At 46.8% G+C, this 21,067-nt stretch overlaps 1 long non-coding RNA gene across 1 annotated transcript in view; it reads right to left on the bottom strand.

The window, feature by feature from the left end:
* Positions 1 to 21,067, bottom strand: part of LOC128095063 (uncharacterized) — a 36,960-nt gene that overhangs the window by 6,389 nt on the left and 9,504 nt on the right. The window contains exon 2 of the long non-coding RNA XR_008213141.1: positions 9,566 to 9,651. This is a non-coding gene — a long non-coding RNA (uncharacterized LOC128095063). The remainder of the gene's footprint in view (positions 1 to 9,565; positions 9,652 to 21,067) is intronic.

The raw sequence follows: 21,067 nt of genomic DNA, 5'->3' as shown, positions 1-21,067 counted from the left end.
GCCTCCCGTTAGCAGGCTCCCTGTCCAGGCTCCAGCATCATGTTTGCTTTCTTTCCAAGAAAATGTTTAAATATGCCAACAGTAAGGGTTATCTGTTAGGAATTGCACGCGGCGGGACTCCCAGATGCAGCGGTGGGCTGGCAGGCGGCCCAGTCCATGTGGGTATGGCGGCCGGCTGCGGGTGGAGATATACAACTCAGACGCTGCATCTGCGTGGAAATGGTTTATTATAATAGAGAGATGGAGAGGCAGAAAGACAGAAAGAGGGAGAGGGATAGAGAGAGAGGGGGATAGAGAGAGCGAGGGATAGAGAGAGGGATAGAGAGAGAGAGGGAGGTGAGGGGTGCCAGAGTTGCACACCTCGTGGGAGGAAAGCGGAAGAGAGAGAAGGGAAGGGGCGGAGTTTTCCCTTCAGAATAGGCTTCTACATCAGGGCATTGGGTGGCACCAAGGGGCGGGATCAGATATGTTAACAATATCTATCTCTCTTATTCCCTACCCCCGCTCCTCCTCCAGCCCCCCCCCCCCCCCCCCCCGCCCCAGATGCAACTCAGGTTGTTAACACTTTCTAAGCAAGTGCTGTATCTCCAAGCATGCTTCCCAGCCTTGGAAAATTCACACTTCTACCTTTTGAGTTTAAAAAAATAAAAATCCCTTGCAGCTAGGGAGATGCTCACTCAGTCAAATGCTTGTGTGAAGATATGAGGACTTGAGTTAGAACCATCCAAATCTACATGGAAAAGCCAGGCATGCTAAAATGCACATCGAACATCAGTGCCGGAGAGAAAGAAACAGGAAATGGCCTTCCCCAAAGCAGCCGCGTGTCCCCTGACACGCGCATTTTCTTGCCTTCTCAAAAGTCATGCAGAGAAGCTGGGCGGCACACGCCTTTAATAACAGCACTTGGGGGGCAGAGGAAGGAGGATTTCTGTGAGTTCAAGGCCAGCCTGGTCTACAGAGTGAGTTCTAGGATAGCCAGGGCTGCAGTGAGAAACCTGTCTCTAAAAACCAGGAATAAAAAAAAAAAAGAAAGAAAAAAGAACAGGTAAAAGTGCAGGGACCTCATTGGGTCTCTGACAAGAGCAGCCATCATTAGTGTCCTGTCCTGTCCCTTTCGTGTCCTCCTCGCGCACGCGCGCGCGCGCGCGCGCGCGCGCGCGCACACACACACACACACACACACACACACACAAGTCCCAGTTCCTCTGAACTGGGCCAGTCACCTGCGACTTCCTTCTTCCTGTGTCTCTGGAAGAGGTTGTAATGGAAAACTCCCAGTGCCTGTGCTGGGACTTGAGGGGCGTGGCTTGCACACATCACGTGAATTGGCAGAGGCCACCTCTTGGCAGCCATTACTTGCTACATCCCAACCTTGATACCTTTTAGGGGGCAAGGCAAGGCTCCTCCACCAATGGGAACCGCACAGGCCATCTGGCAGTCAAGGTTGCTTCAGCTCTTCATGAGTTTCAGATGTTCAAGGACTCTTTGATTTCCACATTATGACTGATTTTCTTTTTTGGTCTTTCTAAGCTGCAATCAGTCCAGCATGGGTGTGGGAGTCCTTCCAATATCAGCGAGTCTGGATCCATGTGTCAAGTGAGGGAATAATTAGGTAAGGAAATAGGCTTCATTTTGCTACTTCAGAACCGTGAGGGAGAACCAGCTTTAAAAAATATCAGGGAAGGTGGGGCTCGGTGTCTGGCTCAAGTCTTAAATGCCAGCAGAGGCAGAGGCAGGAGGATCTCTGTGAGTTTGAGGCCAGCCTGGTCTACATAGGGAGTTTTAGGACAGCCAGAGCTACATAGCGAGACCCCATTTAAAAAATCATTAATAATAACAGCTTTATATGCCAGTGGTTTTTTGGAACAAGGAGAGCCAACACTCTGAAAAGGTTCATTACTAATATGTTCAAAAGATGGTAGGCACACTCGGCCCCAACTGGGGCTTTTTCCTCATATAATTTGTCATGAATTGGCCAAATGTGAGTATGCCTGGGGACCCTTCCCCAAGAGCTACTGCTCACTAGGACTATGGTACAAGACATGTTGATACAGATACATTCAGCTCCAGGGCTATTTCCAAGGTCACTTTTTCTTTGCTGTGGGTTTTGCAGGATATTAAGAAAGAACAAAACAAAAGGCTGAAGTAATGGCCCAACAATCAAGAACACTTGCTATTCTTCTAAAAGACCCATAATCAGTTCCCAGCACCCACACTGAGTGGCTCATGATGTAACTCTAGTTCCTTGGGATCTGGTGCCCTCTTTCAGCACCATGAACACTAGCACGCACATTAATTAAAAACAAAATAGGAAGAACCTTTTATGTACACCCATATGGAACGTTTCTTTTCTTGCCGATTTAGTTTTTAAAGTGCTTCATTGGAAAGCATGTCTCAGTTCCTGGGAGAGATGATAATGGATGCCATGTGGCAAGGGAGGCAAGAAGAGGAAGAGGAAGGTTCATCGGATGACAGTACTCTCTGGCTGCACTTTCAGAGGATCAAGGTTCGATTCCCAGCCCACAATGGTCTCTAAATTCAGTTTCAGACTCCCATTTCTGGCATCCCAAGGCACTGCACACATCTGCTGCACATACATGCAGGCAAAACACTCATAAAAATAAAAATAAATCTTAAGATGTGGAAGTGGTCCTCATTCAGGCTGGCCATCGGCATGTAGTGTGCGCCCCCACCATGTAAATCTATCTTATCTGTGCATAGTGACACACACTTATAAACTGAGGCAGGAGGACCGCTGTATGTTCAAGTCCAGCCTGGGTTACATAGCAAGATCAGGTTTCAAAAACACAAGCAAGGGCTGGAGAAATAGCTCAGTGTTAAGATAGTACAGTGCTCAAGGAAGACAGGGTTTTGATTCCCAGCTCTATATAGCGGGTGGCGCACCAAGTTCCTGAAACTCCAAATCCAGGGGACATAGTGCCCTCTTCTGGCTACAAAGGACACTGCACTCACATACACAAGCCTGTATTTAGACCCACATATACACATAATTAAAAAAAAATTAGCTGGGTGTGGTGATGCAGGCCTTTAGTCCCAGCACTCAGGAGGCAGAAGCAGGCAGATCTTTGTGAGTCTGAGGAAAATCTCATCTGCATAGTGAGTTCAAGGCCAACCAGGGCTACATAGTAAGACCCTGTCTCAAAAACAAAATAAAACCCTAAAATTAATTTAAAAAAAACACAAAGCAAACAAACAAGAGTGAACCCATATCAGAAAACATCTCTCAGGCAGAATGCAATAAATGACTTGTGTGGGTGACTGGAGAGATGGCTCAGAGGTTAAGAGCACTGGCTGCTTGTCCTGAGGTCCTGAGTTCAATTCCCAGCAACCACATGGTGGCTCACAACCATCTATAATGAGATCTGATGCCCTCTTCTGGCTTGCAGGTAAAACACTGAGTACATAATAAATAAATCTTAAAAAAAATAAATGAATGAATTGTGATGCCTTCATCTTAGGAATATGATCCTGACTCCAACAAGTGAGACCTATCTGATATTTACGTACATAATCATATATAGAAAGATATAGCATGAAGTGAGAAAAAAAAACATGGTACAGAAGATGTGTTTAGTATGTCTTAATTTATGTAGAAAAAGCAAGCATGGCCAGGCGGCGGTGGTGCACGCCTTTAATCGCAGCACTCGGGAGTCAGAGGCAGGCAGATCTCTGTGAGTTCAAGGCCAGCCTGGTCTACAGAGCGAGTTCCAGGACAGGCTCCAAAGCTACACGAAGAATCCCTGTCTTGAAAAAAAAAAAAAAAGCATGCTGGAACATGCATATCCTTCCACCCATACCCATGAAGGCATTGCCAGGACTCCCTCCTCCTGTGAGTTTGAGTTAGATGTAGCAGTATTCCTGGGGGCTCCAGGAAGCCTCTTCCATCACTTTTCATTGTCCACTTGACTGGATTTGGAATCGCCTAGGAGACACACCTCTGGTTGTATCGTTGAGGGTATTTCCAGAGAGCTTCCACTGAGGAGGGAAGAAGCACCCTGATTGTGGGCAGCACCATGCCATGGGCTGGAGTTCCAGGCTGGATGGAAAGTAAATGGGGTACCAGTGCTCCCTTCTCTGCTTCCTGGCCAGTGCTGCGGATCACTACATTCCTGCTGCCACACCTACCACCATGGTGACTGCCCTCCTTTGAACCGTAAGCCAGAAGAAACACTCCTCCCCTCGGGACACTTCTGATCATATATTTGGTGACAGTAACAAACAAACAAACAAACAAACAAAAAACCAAATACACTTCCTGTGATGGTTTATATTGATTGCCGCTTGACAGACTCTTGAATCTCACAGGAAACATGCCTCTGGGATACCTATGAGGGCTTATTTAGGTTAGGTTAATTGAGGTAGGAAAGAAGACTCACCTTAACGATGGATGTTCCATGGACTGGAGTCCCATGGGAAAGAGGAGAAAATGAGCGAGACACCAGCACCAATCGAGCCCGCCTTCCTGACTGTGGGGTCTGTGGGTGCGATGTGACCAGCTACCTCAGGCTCCTGCCACCATGAATTCCTCATCGTGATGGAGTGTCACCTCAAACTGAGAGGCAAGATAAGCCTTTTCTTCCTTAGGTTGCTTCTTGTCAGGTAGCTGATCACAGCAACAATAAAAGCAGCTCACATATTCTCCTACTACCAGGGATTGAACAAGCGTGGGATCGAGGTGGGAACCGAGATTCTACAGTCTCTCCATGTTTCACCCATCGAACCAAAGTGGCCTGACACCACAGGCTGTGTCTTCGGGGATGAGAGTCTGTGACAAGGGTTGGGACTTTTGGAGGAAGTGTCCTGCTATACAGATGATGATGGCAATGGGCAGGGGGAGGGGATCATCTTCAGCCACATTCCCTTAGCTGGGGGCTGTGGCATCTTCTCTTCCCTCTTCTTCTTTTTCCTATTCCTCACCTCTCTCCCTTCCTCTTTCCTTCTTCCTTATTAGCTCCAGGCCCTGCTGGACTGTAGAGAGCCCATCTTTAAAAAATGACAGGGGGATGAAATAAAATGTCCTGTTTCTTCTATTGGTACATGGTAAATGTAATTCAGTTTTATAATTTAAAGTGATATTACCTGCTGTGGTGGGGCAGGCTTATAACTCTAGCACTTAAGAGGTGGAGGCAGAGGACATGGAAGGGGAGAGTTCAGGGTCCTAGGGAGGAACCTACTACTGTCTCTTTGTTAAATAGGCATGTTGTTACAATGTCTTTTTGTTTTGTTTCATGTTTTGTTTTGGGACACAGGGTTTTACTATGTAGCTCCAGCTGTCCTGGAACTCACTCTGTAGACCAGGCTAGCCTGGAACTCACAGAGATCCACCTGCCTCTGCCTCCCAAGTGCTGGGATTAAAAGTGTGGATCAACACCATCGGTGTTGTTACAATGTCTTTAAATCTATCTATGTTCATAACCCCAGATTAGCCTTGGTCATAGAAGTTTCTTTTTGCAGCAGGCAGAGGTTGGTGCAGAGACTCATCACTGGTCACAGTGCTGAGAACAGGTACCTGTTGCATGCTTAGTCCTAAACAAAACATGACATTCATCATGTCACCTCTCAGGGAGCCTCTGAAGAGGGGGCAGAAAGGATGTAAGAGCTGGAGGGTGGGAAGAGGTCTCGGGGAACATTCTCTTCTGAGGGTGACATGGCTGACGCACCCATGACCTCACAGCAGCTGTGGTTACCTGCACAATAACATTGTGCAAGCCCATGAATATTCCATCATGGGTGGAGTGGAATCCACCCCGTCTGAGGAGCTGTAGATAGTTAATAACATTGCCGGAGAGGAGGGAGTCATAGTCCTCAGTGGTGTAGTCCCTGGTAGGTTGCCCTTGCCGGAGTAAATAACCCCACACCCAGGCTCATGCAGACAGCCCTCATTAAGTGCAGAGGAGCACAGGCACGAAAAGACAGACAAGGTATAGGGAGACCCTGTCTCAAAAACAAACAAGCCTCGGCGTATCAGAAATTCACTTTAGGGAGCTGGAGAGATGGCTCAGAGGTTAGGAGCACTGGCTGCTCTTCCAGAAGTCCTGAGTTCACTTCCCCACGACCATATGTTGGCTCACAACCATCTATAATGAGATCTACTGCCCTCTTCTGGTGGGCAGGGGTATGTGCAGACAGAACACTGTATAACATAATAAATAAATCTTAAAAAAAAAAAAAGAAAAAGAAATTCACTTTAGAGGAATTTTCTTTGAAGAGTCTTATTTCATCTGCAAAGTAGTAATGTAAGTTTTCTTCTCTAGGGGATGGCGAGATGGCTCAGAGCTGTGTTCACAGAGAACCTGAGTTAGGTTTCCAAGCATTTGCATTTGAGGTTCACAGCTGTCTATAACTCCAGTTCCAGAAGATCTGACGGCCCTCCTCTGGCTTATGTGAGCACCTGTGCACACATGGTGAGCACACATACATTCAGGTACACATCCATACATGGAATGAATAAATAAACTTTTTAAAATGTCTTCTGGCCGGGCGGTGGTGGCGTACGCCTTTAATCCCAGCACGTGGGAGGCAGAGGTAGACGGATCTCTGTGAGTTCGAGGCCAGCCTGGGCTACAGAGCGAGTTCCAGGACAGGCTCCAAAGCTACACAGAGAAACCCTGTCTCAAAAAACCAAAATAAGTAAATAAATAAATAATAAATAAAATGTCTTCGGGGTGGTGCACGCTTTTAATTTCAGCACTCGGGAGGCAAAGACAGGTGACTCTCTGAGTTCGAGGCCAGCCTGATCTACAGAGTGAGTTCCAGGACAGCCAGGGCTGTTACACAGAGAAACCCTGTCTCAAAAAAAAAAAGTCTTTATACACACACACACACACACACACACACACACACACACACACACACACACACACACAGGGTCTGCTATGAAGATTGGGCTGGCCTGGAACTGGTGCTGCTCTTTCTGTCTGGACACAGGACCTGCCCCTCCACAGGCACTCCTTGAAGGCCCTACCTCCTGGATTCTTGACTCAGAGGCTTTTTGGTCATCACCAGCCAGCCCTCACAGAGCAGCTGTACCTGTGGGACAGGTCTCTTGTTCAACCCTGCCTACCTGGCTCCTCATACTTCCTTACTGCTGAAAACAGAATTTGGGGCTGGGGACCCTGTAGTCGGTGGAGTTGACGTCACCCCTCTACTTCTGGTCACTTTCCTGTGTTCAGCTGCTATGAGGTCAGGGGTGTATAACCTTCTGAAGACAGTGCTCCCCAAGACTTCTTCCCACCCTCCAGCTCTTGCATCCTTTCTGCCCCGGCTTCAGAGGCTCCCTGAGCCCTGGAGAGGTGACATGGATGTCAGGTCTTGTTTAGGACTCAACAGGCACTTGTTCTCAGCACTGTGACCAGTGATGAGTCTCTGCATTAAGGTGACAACAAATTGAAGTCCCTTTCTGCCACAGGTCCCATCACGTGATCCTGAGCTGCTGGTTCAAGCAGTCTTGTTTTATGTAACTTGTGTCTCCGGAGGGAGACCGGTGACTCGTCTCCTCTACCAGACCAAGGAATGGAACAATCCCATCAGCAGTGGCTGAGTGACACAAACCGGTTGTGCAGGCTGCCTCGTTAACCACCCCTGCCATGAGAGAGCATGGGCAGGGAAGGGCTGGGGACTGGGAGGCAGTGGTGCTGTGGTACCTCTTCCATCCCCGAGCTGAGGGAGGCAGCATTGCCAGTGGGGAGACTGGCAGGCCATCCTCAAGTTGGTCTGAAGAGTTCCCCAACAGAGCCACTGCTGACGAACTCGGGAAAGCTCTGAGGTAAGCCAGAGTGGGCTGGATGCCATCCCTGGAGGAGTATGCTGGTAACCGGGAGCTGGAGGTACTAGGTGAGGTCAGCCTGACAGTGACTCACCTGCATCAGGGCCTGTGTGATGTTAGAAGTCAGCTTTGGAGGGGTGGCTGGGCCCTTAGCCTTCATCCGAGCCTCAGTGTGGACCGAGGGAGACGGCAGTTACACATCTGCCATGGCGGAGGGCAGTGACAATGATGTGAGTGCCAGGAGCTGAGTAAGAATGTACCTTTTGTTGTTGTTGTTGTTGTTGTTAGTGTGCTGTTTGGGTTTTGAGAGAGGGTCTTGTTACATAGGCTGGCCTGGCTCAGGACTTGAAATGCTCCCACCTCTGCCTCTCGCTCGCTGGGACTACGGGTTAGGTTTGTACCACCACACCTTTCCTCTTTTACTGACCCCTCCTCGTCCCTGTTTCAGAGTGGGAGGTGCTGTGGGTAGCAGCTAACCAGTGGGGATGAGAATGGGATGTAGAGGACAGAGAAGATGGACCTCAACTCTTTCTGCTCTCCTTGGGGAGTCATGGTTTACCTTGAACCATGTTCTTTTTTTTTTTTCCTTTGGTTTTTTGAGACAGGGTTTCTCTGTGTAACTTTGCGCCTTTCCTAGAACTCGCTTTGTAGACCAGGCTGGCCTCAAACTTACAGAGATCCGCCTGGCTCTGCCTCCTGAGTGCTGGGATTTAAGGCGTGCGCCACCACCGCCCGGCTGAACCATGTTTTTTATACCTAAAATGAGAGCTGCTGCTCAACACCTGAAGGCTGCTGGGAGTGTGTGGGATGCACTAAGGGTCATCTGGGAGGGGAGAATTGGCAGAGGAGCTCTGCTCAGGAGGTGGAAGGCTCTTGGGTGCAGCCGGACCTGTGGTGTACTTGCTCCAAGGTTGAGAATGTTGAGGAGGCCTGAGGATGTGGCTCAGTTGGTGGAGTGTGCACAAACCCCCAAGGATGATACCCAGCACTGGATAAACCAGGCACGGTGGCCTGTAATCCCAGCACACGGGAGGTAGAGGAGTTCCAACTCGGCTAATAGCAAATTCAATAACAGCCTGGACTACACAAGCCCAGTTGCAAAAGAAAAAAGAAGTGGCTAAGAGAAGAACAAAAAGAAAAAGAAAAAAGGTTGCTGGGCATGACGATATGCACAATGGTCATCCCAACATCTGGGAAGTGGAGGTAGGAGGACCAGATGTTCAAAGGTCGTGCTTGGTGTGGAAGTTAGAATGACAAATATTCCCCATAGTTTCAGGCATCTGAATACTGGGTCCCTAAGTGTGTCTGTCGCTAGGACTGGACTTTGAGAAACCGCCCAACACTTCCAGTTCACTTTCTCCGCTTCCTGCTTGTGCTTCAAGATGGGAGCTGCTCTCAGCTTCCTGTTCCTGCTGCCATGCCTCTGCTCCACCATCACGGACTCTCATCCCTCTGGAACTGTAAGCCACAATAATGTCTCTATTCTTTAAGTTGCCTTCGGTCATGGCGATTTATCACAGCAACAGAAAAGTAACTAATACAATCAATTACAGAGCAAGATGGAGGGGAGCCTGGACGACACGAGAGACTGTCTGAGAGAGAGAGAGAGAGAGAGAGAGAGAGAGAGAGAGAGAGAGAGAGAGAGAGAGAGAGAGAGAGAGAGGAGGGAGAAAGAGGAGGCAGTTCCAGAAGGCCCTTTAGCTCTTACTTTTCCTTCACACTTCAGTCTAGAGTGTCCTTCTCTGAGGGCCTTCCTGTCCGGCCCCACCCCATGCTCACCTCTGTAATGTGGGGTTTATCTGGACTCTGAAGGCTTCCACAGCAAAGGCTGCATCTTACTCCAGTGCTGAGCACTCAGAATTCTCCTGTCAAGTTAAAGAATGAAAAGAAATGAAGACAGCTGGTCTAGGAGAGAATCATCCGAAGACAAATTCTAAAAAGCAAGAATGACACTTGTCTCTACATTTGGTCGGGACGAACATTTACAACTGGATCTGACTGGTTGTCAGATCAAGGCCTGAGGTTGTAAACCAACATTTGTTTCCCGCTTGTTTTTTTCATTGCCATCAAAACAGCCTATAAAGGAGAAAGAACCCCACCCGTGGCTATCAGCTGAAGAGGAAGAATACTTTTCTGACGGTTTCTTTTTAGGAAAAATGCAGGGTTTGTTGCTAAGAGCTTACTGTTCTAAATCAAAGTCAGGACCCATTGGCAAGAGATTCTTCAGAAGATGGATGTTTCGTATTAAGGACCATAGAAGATCAGCTACTGTAAAGAAGAACATAGATGCATAGGGTTTCTCTAGTCCACCTCCTTTATCAGAAGCATCCTTATGTAGACAGTCCAGCATTGCCCTATGAATTAAAGGGAACAATTCTCTTCTGCCCCCCCCTCACTTTTTGAGATTTTATCTATTTTTAGTTTATGTATGGGGGTTTTGTCTGCATGTATGTCTGTGTATACAGTAGCCTCAGAGGCCAGAGGAGGATCTCAGGTCTTCTGGAACTGGAGTTACAGATGGTTGTGAGTTGCCAAGTGGATGCTGAGAACTGGGTCTGGGTCCTCTGGAAGAGCAGCCAGTCCTCTTTACTGATGAGCTATCTCTCCAGCTCCAAATTCTCATGTTTATTTGCTTGTTTTTGAGACAGGTTTCATGTATCAAGGCTACAACTTGAACTTCTGATCCTCTTACTTCCATGTGCCAAATATTAAAATTACAGATATATGCCACTCCACTCTGTGTGTGTGTGTGTGTGTGTGTGTGTAGGTCGGGGATTGATGTCCAGTGTCTTCTTTCTCTCTACCTTATTTTTTGAGAGCTTATTTCACTGAACCTGGAGCTCACCCACTGTACCGACTGTAGGATCTTCCTGTCTCCACTGCCCTGGTGTTGGGGTTACAGATGTACGCTGCTATGCCTGGCTTTTTTGTTGGCATGGGGTTTCAGATTCAGGTCTTCGTGCTGGCTCGGAAAACACTTTACCAGTGAGCGATCTCCTCAGATACTGACCTCCTTCTTTTGAGACAGTCTCACTAACAGCCCAAACTGGCTTGAAACTCACGGTCTTGCCATCTCAGCATTGGAGCTCTAGGATTACAGATGTTCACGGAAATGTCAGCATCAAGAGGGGTAATTTCCTGTCTCAGTTTATTGGACCTCTTTCTCTGTGTATACTCATCATGCCTTTCTGAGAAGCCAAAAGCCCGAGTTAAAAAAAATGTATGCAATGCTCTTTTGAAGTATAATGAGCTTGCTAATCACATTCATGATCACATTAGCCCTTGTGCATAAGCATATAATCCCATATGTATAAGAGGCCTGGCAGATGTTATTATTACCTTAATTTAAATTTTATAGATGAAGAAACTGAGCTCAAAGAGATTAAGTGATATGTTCCAGTCACAGGAAGCAGGAGGTGATGCTATCCAAGCCACCTCAGGAATCCTTCCAAATTCTGTGTGGACTTCTGTAACACCCTGGTGCTCATCGGAATGCCCCAGGGGCAAGAAGTGGGAGTGTTTCCAAGACAGCTAGGGTTACATAATGTCTCGAAAAACAAACAAACGAACAAACACCACAAAACCAACAACAACAACAAAGGAAAACTCAAAGTCTAATAATAATACATTAAAAGAATATATTTGTGGAAATATCTTAAAATTTTATCTGTAATTATCTCTCTTGCTTTGGCATACATTGACAATTATTATTTTCTTTTATTCATTATTGTCTTTCTAAATCTTTTTATAAGAAATGAGTATTGGGGGTGGTGTATGGCTTAGCAGACAACCATGAGGGACTGAGTTCACATCCCTAGAACCCATGTAAAAAGCTGGCTGAGTAGGGCTAGGGAGATAGTTCAATGGGCAAGTGTTTGGAAGCTTGAGGACCTGAATTCAAGTCCCTGGCATTCGTGTAACACGTCAGGCACAGGTATACATGCCTGTAAAACCAGTCTTGAAGGGCGGAGACAAGTAGATCCCAGGGGCTCCCTGGTCAGGCAACCTAGCTGAAATGGTGAACTTCTGAACCTAGCTGAAATAGCTTTGTGCTCACTCAGGATCCGGTCTCAAGGCACTAAGATGAGGAGAAGTGCCCCTCTATTATGGCATACACATGTGTACATACACACACATGTGCACATACACCTGCACACTCACCTTCATTCAGCAGAGAGGAGAGAGAGAGAGAGAGAGAGAGAGAGAGAGAGAGAGAGAGAGAGAGAGAGAGAGAGAGAGGAGAGAGAGAGCCAGGAGAGTTAGCAAGACCTGGAGAGGCAGGAACAGAAGGATCCTTGGGTTTATTGGGATAGCCAGTCTATCCAACCAGCCAGACTTAGGTTCAGTGAGAGAGATCCTTTTTTTCTGCTTCTTAAAAAAAAAAAAGAAAGAAAGGAATATTTTTTGCTTTTGTGTGTGTGATATGAAGGAGTGAACCCACGACCGGGCTCCTTCGAGGCAAGTGCTCTACCACTGAGCTATGTCTCCAGCTCAAGAAATGAACATCCTCATTTCCTTTTTCCCCTATAAGAACAGAGCTCTAGACAGTGAGCCCTGAGTGGGCAGTAGTGGTCCTGAGAAACCAGGGTTGGATGGGCTGTTGTCCTGGGCCCTAGATCCAACGTGAAAGGCCGGGTATCAGGAATGTCCTAGCGGAAAACCAGAGATGCTGCCACTATGTTGTTGCCTGGATTAGGCCAGCAGGAAGGACAATCAAGAGTAGGAAATCCAGAAACCAGACAGAGTCCACAGGGGAGGGAGTCAAACTGCCCCCCCCCCCAGGCACATGGGGGTTGGGGGATGCTTCAGGCCTTTGCCAAGCAGGATTGAAGAAGTCTCACATTTGCCCAGGAAAGGAGTTGTTAGTGTGTTGTCTTGACTGCTACAGCGCTTACAATTGTAGGAATCCTGGCAAATGTGATCACAGGAGCCATCGTTCCTTTTTGGGCCTGACAGACAGCTCTGCCTGCTGCCCTATAAAGCACCATGCTCAAATGTCTTGGCAAACTCTCTGTAAACCCTGAGACCCGCATCAGTGACAACATCAGGAGCCATGGCCTCAAAGAGCCACAGACTGGCAGGATACCGAAGTGCAAACTCAAGGCCAGCAAGTGACGGGGAGATCATGAAGGTGGCAGCAGTGTGCCTCTAGGACAAAGGTCTCAAGCCACCAGGACTCGGGGGCCCAGAAGATCTGTGAAGCACAGCCTTTCCAGCAGGGAGCTCTGCCTTTACTTTGCCCTTTGGTGGCCCCAAGCCTGGTGCTGGCCCAGGCATGCAGAGCCCCGTCATAACACCGCTGAACTTCCTGGACCCATTCCTTTTGTTGATGACATCTCATTCCTGTGTGGCAACACTGCTATTGGACCCCATTGTTCGGCGTCTGGAGCCTTGTAACAGCTGAGTCAGAATGCTCCCCTAGATGCCTGTCGATTCTTTCTCCCATCTCACCCTCCCTTGCTCCCCCTCACCCGTCTCTTTCTTTTTGGACAGGGTCTCATGTATCCCAGGCTAGCCTCAAACTCACTGTGTAGCCAAGGATGACTTAAACTTCTAATCCTCTTGCCTCTACCCCCTGAGTTTGGGAATTATGGATATGTGCCACCATACTGGATCGATGCACTGCTAGAGTGCTAACACAGGGATTCACGAATACTAGGCAACTGTACTCTATCCCCAGCCCCACATGGCTCTTTTCTCTACGTATCTTGAAAATTGCTCCCTTGAGTCCGGGGTGGGGTGGGGGGACCATCCAGTTGTCCAGGATGTCTCAGCATCCCTATCCATCCTGCTAGCTCTCAAAACCATGCCATTTTCTTTCCTGCAATCAGTTGATCTGCTGTTGGTCAAAATAAAGACCAGACACACAGTATGTTCCATTTTGTTTGCTCTTCTAGACTGCAGGAGAGAAAATTCTCACTATGTCAATGTCTTATTAATTCTTCATATTTTACTTTAGTTCCTTAGATGAGTGGGGTGCCATCCAAATGCTGCAGCAACTCCTTTTCCTTTGGGCCCCCGACTCGGGCTTTAGAATCCCCTGTGGGAGCAGTTTCTGTTGCCATGGCACCACAAATGATTTGTAAACCCTGAAAGGCTTTGATTGCACTAGACCCTCAAAGAGTTCACGATGTTGCCACATGAGGATTGGGGTTATGTGAAGATTTATTCACCGAGTGACTGACATCACAGACCACCCTCCAGGCATCATCCTTAGAGCCTAATTCGATCACTTTCCTGACTCTTAATTGACAGATTTGCAATGGATGGTTCAAACAGCCAAAATAAGTCACTTGACAGAAGGATGCTGAACCACAGCTGCCAGATGAAGTACTTCTTGGCCTTGATCGGTTATGGTACCTATACTCTGGGGCTGCTCGGGAGTCAGCCAAGAAGTGTCTCTGTCACCGGTGATTATAGATCTCAGATGCACTGCCTCCTGCTTAGCTTGGACATCCATCCGTTGTCTGCTCTTCCCAGGAGCAGCTTTTTTTTTTTTCTTTTTCCAAGATGGGTCTTAGCCTGGTGGTGGCCCAGGCCTTTAATCCCAGTACAAAGCAAGTTCAAGGACAGCTAGAGCTACACAGATAAACCCTATTTTGAAAAACAAAGAAAAAAAAAAAAAAAAAAAAAAAAAAAAAGAAAGAAAAGAAAGGAAGACAGGGTCTGACTATGTAGCCCTGGCCTGGAACTCATGATATAGACCAATCTGGCCTTGAATTCACAGAGATCCACCTGTCTCTGCCTCTGCCTCCAGAGTGGTGGGATTATGGCCATGAGTCACCACATCTGGCAGTGGCAGTCTCTTGACTCCATTATCAGTCATGCTCAGCATGATTCCCCTGTGTTTGAGAGATAGAGTCTACCCCAGGTTTAAAAGTTGTATGCATCCTATGAAAGATGCTATGGAGTGTGTAGCAGGATTTCTTTGGGGCCACCTACCAGCTCCCAAATCATGACAAGAGACTTATTAGTTAAGAATGCTCGGTCTTATCTTATGCTGTTTCTTGCTAGCTCTTATAACTTAATTTAACCTGCTTCTATTCATCTATGTTTTGCCTTGGGGCTGGCAGCTGGCTGGTCCCAGGCATTTCCCTCTTTTTCCCTTGTTTTCTTCTCTCTCTTCTCTTGAGCCTAGATTCCTCCTCCTACTTATTCTCTCTGCCCGCCAGCCCCACCTATCCCTCTACTGCCTAGCTATTGGCCATTCTGCTTTTTATTAGACGAATCAGGTGCCTTAGGCAGGCAGTGTAAAACAGCAACACACCTGTACATAATTAAACAAATGCAGTATAAATAAATATAACACACCTTTACATACTTAAAGTAATATTCCACAATAGGAGGGCCACAATCTCTACCCTGCTCCTTTACCAACAAGCTAGCTGGGCAGCCATTTGTTGGTGGCATAATGAAGGTAAATACATTCATTGTAGCCGGCGGTGGGGGTGGAGTGGGGGGAGGTGGTAACTAGAATCTAAATAAGGATGCTACCCTTGAGGCTCATGGAACCTGTGATCAGGCCCAGCTTAGCCTCCCTGTTGCCAGATCCTCTTCTGTTAATGGGTGCTGACCATGGGACATTCCATGAGCTGGCTTTTATTGTGGCATAGAGCACAGTATGTGCTTGGGAGTTTGGGAGACCTTCCTTCTTTGTTCCTTCCCCGATGAATAAGGGGGAAAGAATGAAAACCAGCCCTACCTGTATGCACACAGTGTGTGAACACTCCTACTTGTTCACACTCTGTAAGGCGTGTGCCTTAATTTCTTTGGGCTATCATAAGCTACCGCCTTCAGGGCTTTGCACAACAGAAAGGCATCTTCTCTCACAGTTTAAGAGGCTGAGAGTTGGGAATCAAGTCATGGGCAGGGCCATGCTCCCTTCAAGGCTCTGGGGAGGAGGTGTCCTTACTTGTTCCTAGGTGTTGGCATTTGCCAGCTGTCCTTGGGGTTCCTCAGCTTCTAGGCCGATCACTTCAACCACTGCTTCCCTTGTCACATGGCCACCTATGTCTCTGTGTGCCCTTTCCTCCTCTTGTAAAGACCCCACTCACTGGATTTAGAGTACATCCTACTAGTCACATTGACTGGTTACATCTACAAAGTCCTTACTGCTTAGTAAGGTCACATTCTGTGGTTACAGATAGAAATTTTGAGGGGATACCATTCAACCTTGTGCATGAAGTTGAGAAAGAAAGCTGAGTTTCACAGTGAAATGCATCTCAAGTTAAATGACATTAAATGTGAGCCGGGCGGTGGTGGCTCATGCCTTTAAATCCCAGCACTCGAGAGGCAGAGGCAGGCAGGTGGATCTCTGTGAGTTTGAGGCCAGCCTGGGCTACAGAGTGAGTTCCAGGAAAGGCACCAAAACTACACAGAGAAACCCTGTCTTGAAACAAAACAAAAAAAAAAAATGAGATTAAATGCAAAAAATAATGTCCATTTGTTCGTGTGTGGACACATATGCATGTGTGCTTGCATGCACATGGGTGCATGTTGAGGCCGGATTCAGTGTTGGGGGTCTTTCTCGATCAGTCTCCAGCTTACGTCTGAAGACAGGTTTTCTCACTGAACCTGAAGCTCATCCATTTGTAAATGATGGCAGCATGCCCCATCTGCCGTCTCAGTGCTGGGATCACAGCTGTGCACCACCATGCCCAGCTGTGTGCGTGCGTGCGTGCGTGCGTGCGTGCGTGCGTGCGTGCGTGCGTGTGTGCGTGTGTGCGTGTGTGTGTGTGTGTGTGTGTGTGTGTGTGTGTGTGTGTGTGTGTGTGTGTATGTATGGCGGTCGGAGGACAACTTTTGGGGATTGGTTCTCTCCTTTCTTTGAGTCCTGGGGATTGAACTCAGGTTGTCAGGTTTGGCAGTAGGTGCCTCTACTCTCTGAACCACTTTGCCAGCCTGTGCCGAGCTCTTTTATATCCGAGCTGGAGATCCAAACTTGGGTCTTCATGATTGCATGGCAAGCACTTTTACCAACAGGGCCATCTCTACAGCCCTGCAAAAGGTCTATTTTAAGCCCAATGCAATATCCATCTTACGTCTGTGTGCACACACCCAGTTCACCAGTGCAGGTGAAAAAGAGTTCTCAACAGCTACATGATGAGTTTTTGGTGGATCCCCAGTTGAGGTGCTTCAACTTTTTGTTGTCATTGAGACAAGTTTTCTCTGTGTAGCTTTGGCTGTTCTGAAACTCATTATGTAGACCAGGCTGGCCTCGAACTCAAGATATCTGCCTGCTTCTGCCTCTCAAGTGCTGGGATTAAAGGTGGACACTACCACTGCTTGGGGAGATGCTTCAGCTTTGCTGGAGCAGAGGCACTCAGGGGCTCCAGAATAGTTGGAGTTTCTAGAAAAGAATTTATTCATTGATTCATGGTAAAGTGGATCCTAAGGAATTGCTAGGGTTTGGTGTAGTCTTTTAAGATATAAGATAACAGCCACGTCAATGATTTCCAACAGTCTAATGTGATAGAAATAAAGGTTAATGTGTATGCAGATTTACCACTTCATGCCCAGGGAGGGCCGTGTCCACAAAGGTGAGCATAATGGGCTTCAAGAAGTCACACAATGGGACTGGAGAGATGGCTCAGGTTAAGAGCACTGACTGCTTTTCCAGAGGACCTGGGTTCATATTCCCAGCATCCACACGGCATAACGCTCACAGCTGTCTGTAACTCCAGTTCCAGGGGATCTGACACCAATACATACCACATATGAAGGCAAAACACCAATGCACATAAAATTAAAATAATAAACAAAAATTTTTTTTAAAAAGTCACACTAATTCCTGTAAAAATGCCTCACCACTGAGTAAAAAAGAGTAAGTCTTTGTGGTTTCATAAACTCAAAGTCTGTCATCAGGGCTCCAGCCACCTTTGCTAAGCGGATTCATCTTAGAGCCCTACACACGACTTTTCCACATGTAGACTGATTATGGAGGGAGGGGCAAATTCCAGAGCATTTGATCAGCGTCACATGCTGAAGGATTTTACAGTTTTACAGTGGGTCAATCGTTTTTGCAAGGGGTCAACAGATCTCTGTACCTGTAAGGAAATAGCATTCACTCGCATTTCTCTCCCTCCCCTGCCTACTGTCTACCCCAGTGAAAGAAGACTTGAGGTAAATGCCTGGCTGGGTTGAGCAGAGGAGTAGGAAGTTGATGCATAACTGGAGAGTTTCTGAAGCTCAGTCCTGTGCTACCTTCTTTGTTAGACTACAAGGTGGAGGTGACACGCACACTCTTGTTTGGTCTTCACAATAAATGTACAAAACAAGTATACTACTGTTCTCACTTCACAGGTGAATGAACAGAGTCGCCCAATTTAGTGTCTGGCATAGAAACACAAGCTGGTATTATGCAGGGGACCACAGCCAGGCTCCCTATCACTTCTTCCTGTTGCACAAACCATAATGGAAGGAGAAATAAGCCATTGGGAGCATCTTCACACCTTCCCCCCAGGCAGTTCATCTGGCCTCCCAGTATCCTGACTAAAGTTTGAAATGAAGCATGAGTCTCTTTCAATTTTAATTTTGTTTTATGAGCACACCTATGTGTCTGAATATATGTATGTGCACTATGTGCGTGCAGGAGCCTACAGAAGTCAAAAGAAGGTGTCAGATCGTCTGGCCCTGGAGTTAAAGGCAGTTGTGAGCTGCCATGTAAGTGTTGTGAACCAAACCCAGGTCTTCTGGAAGGGCAGTAAGTGCTCTTAACCACCGAGGCATCTCTCCAGCCACAAAACACTTGTCTTTAAAAGTGAATGGGATTAATCACTAAAGAAAATGTCTGGGTGCTCATAAATGGTGTAGGAAGCAGAACATGGTATAGTGATGTGACTTGAAGTCTGAGGCACAGGAGGGGTCCCCAAGCTGCCCGTCTCTCTGTAGATGTGTATGTTGGCATCCATCATCTAGCAATGTTTTATTCTAGTAACCACTTCAGTTCAGCCACTGCAGATGAAGGCTGGGACTGATGGTGGCATAATCCACAGGCTAAGCAGCTGGCTTACTGAAAAACTAAGCAGGTCACAGTTTCATCAGAACTTAAGAGACCATTTGCCTGTAACAGTGATTTTACATTTTTGCACTTTATCTCGCCAGCTGCCTGTTGCTTACAATCTGAGCCAATGATGTGGTATGTGTGTGTATGTTCGCATGTGTGTATATATATTTGGAGGATGTTGTGTCTTTCTTGATCACTTTCTACATTACATATTGTGCAGGGTCTCATGATGAACCCAGAGCTTGTTGTTTTGGCTAGTCTGGCTAGCCAGTTTGCCTTGAAATTACAAGCGAGTTGCCATATCCACCAGATGTGGGTTCTGGGGATTCAAATTCTGTTCTTCAAGCTTGTGTGGCGAACTTCTACCTACTGAACCACATCCCTAGCCCCACAATGACTTTTGTTTAATGATTTATTTGTTTTTATATGTATGGATGTTTGCCTGCATGTTTGTCTGCACCACTTGTATCTTGTGTCTATAGAGGCCAGGAAGCACTGGATTGGATCCCTTGGAATTGGAGTTACAGATGGTTGTAAACCACCATGTGGGTGCTGGGAATTGAACTCAGGTCCTCTGGAAGAGCAGCAGCGCTCTTAAGTGCTCTACAGCACTGCCCTCCCATCAGTTATTTTTACCAAGTAAAAGTTGGAAATTGATTTTTGGAATTCTGTTAGCATGTTGGAATTATGAAGCCACATCCCATACAGACATAACTACTTTTCCCTCTGTCTTCTGGAACTTTCTTGCACATATTTGGATAGGAAATGTGGCTTCCTAATGTTTAGATTCAACAGCTCTTGTGATCAAAGTTCTTCCTGATTTTTCTTGTCTACTTTCCAACTTCAGCTGATTTGTTTCCATATGGAAACAAATTTCCAAATCTCCTTCCACAGGGCACAGAAAGAGCAGCAATCTGTGGACAGTGATTATCTGGGTTAGTGCTGATAATCTCAGAAGTCAATGTGAATTGCATACTTTTTCACATATGACATTCCATATTCAAACAAAAATTTAGGTCTGGGAATGACTTTTATAGTGAATGCACCGTCATTTTAAAGACTGCTCATGTGGTCATTTCCATTTTACCCACTGTATGAAACCTACCAGGCACGTCTTTCCCAGCAATGATGATGACAACCCCATGCATCAGGACTGCTGACAGCAGGCACATGTGAGTTCTTGGTTTATTCTCCACTAAGCTGATTACCTAGTACAGATTTGATTTGACCTCAAGATCTGCCAAACAACAGAAGGCTGTCCCCCCAGCCTGCTGTGTCTGGGAGGGAACAGGGATAATGTCCTCAAAGGATGTGCTTAAATGTGACTCTCCAAGTAACTGACCCTGAGTTCTCATGAGTTTGCCTTTTTACTGGCTGGTTCTTCTCTTTCCTCCCTTAGAGGAATGGTAGAGTGTGACTGAGGACTACACCTGATGCTTTCCTCTCTGCTCTGCACAGTGCACACAGATGAAAGCACCAGACAAATATGCACATGCACAGATATATCCACAAACATACAAATAAATAGAATGTTAAAAAATTGCTAATGATTGGGAGTTTGAGGCTAGCCTGGACTACATCAGATAGAGGTTAGTCAAAGCAACACAGACCTTGTTTCAGGAGAAAAAAAATTAAGTTCATTTGTTTATTCAATATTTTATTTTTAATACCTGTATGCACCATGTATGTACCTAGATGTCCAGGACATATCAGTAATCATCAAAACATCTAAACAAGGGGGAAGGCATATTTTGTTCAGTAAGTAGTAAGTTCTAAATGACATGTGAAGACTAGCAGGCTGGAGTTCACTATAGAACAATTCATGCTTTCTTTTTTTTTTTGGTTTTTTTTTTTCTTTTTTTGGTTTTTCGAGACAGGGTTTCTCTGTGTAGCTTTGCGCCTTTCCTGGAACTCGCTTTGGAGACCAGGCTGGCCTCGAACTCACAGAGATCCGCCTGGCTCTGCCTCCCAAGTGCTGGGATTAAAGGCGTGCGCCACCACCGCCCGGCCTTTTTTTGGTTTTTTGAGACAGGGTTTCTCTGTGTAGCTTTGGAGCCTGTCCTGGAACTCTCTCTGTAGACCAGGCTGGCCTCGAACTCATAGAGATCTACCTGCCTCCGCCTCCCGAGTGCTGGGATCAAAGGTATGCGCCACCAACGCCTGGCCATGCTTTATTTTTTATGTTAACTGAGTGAGTCTGTGCTGGGCAGAAAGGTGCATTTAACAAATATTTATAGCCATTATAAATCTGCCATATCTATGGCTACATAAAGGTC

The sequence above is a fragment of the Peromyscus californicus genome, unplaced genomic scaffold (assembly GCF_007827085.1).
Source record: "Peromyscus californicus insignis strain IS unplaced genomic scaffold, ASM782708v3 Scaffold_4__1_contigs__length_199733344, whole genome shotgun sequence".
Taxonomy (NCBI): Eukaryota; Metazoa; Chordata; class Mammalia; order Rodentia; family Cricetidae; genus Peromyscus; species Peromyscus californicus.
The sequence above is the reverse complement of the archived record's forward strand: the minus strand, read 5'-3'. Positions and strand labels throughout refer to the sequence as shown.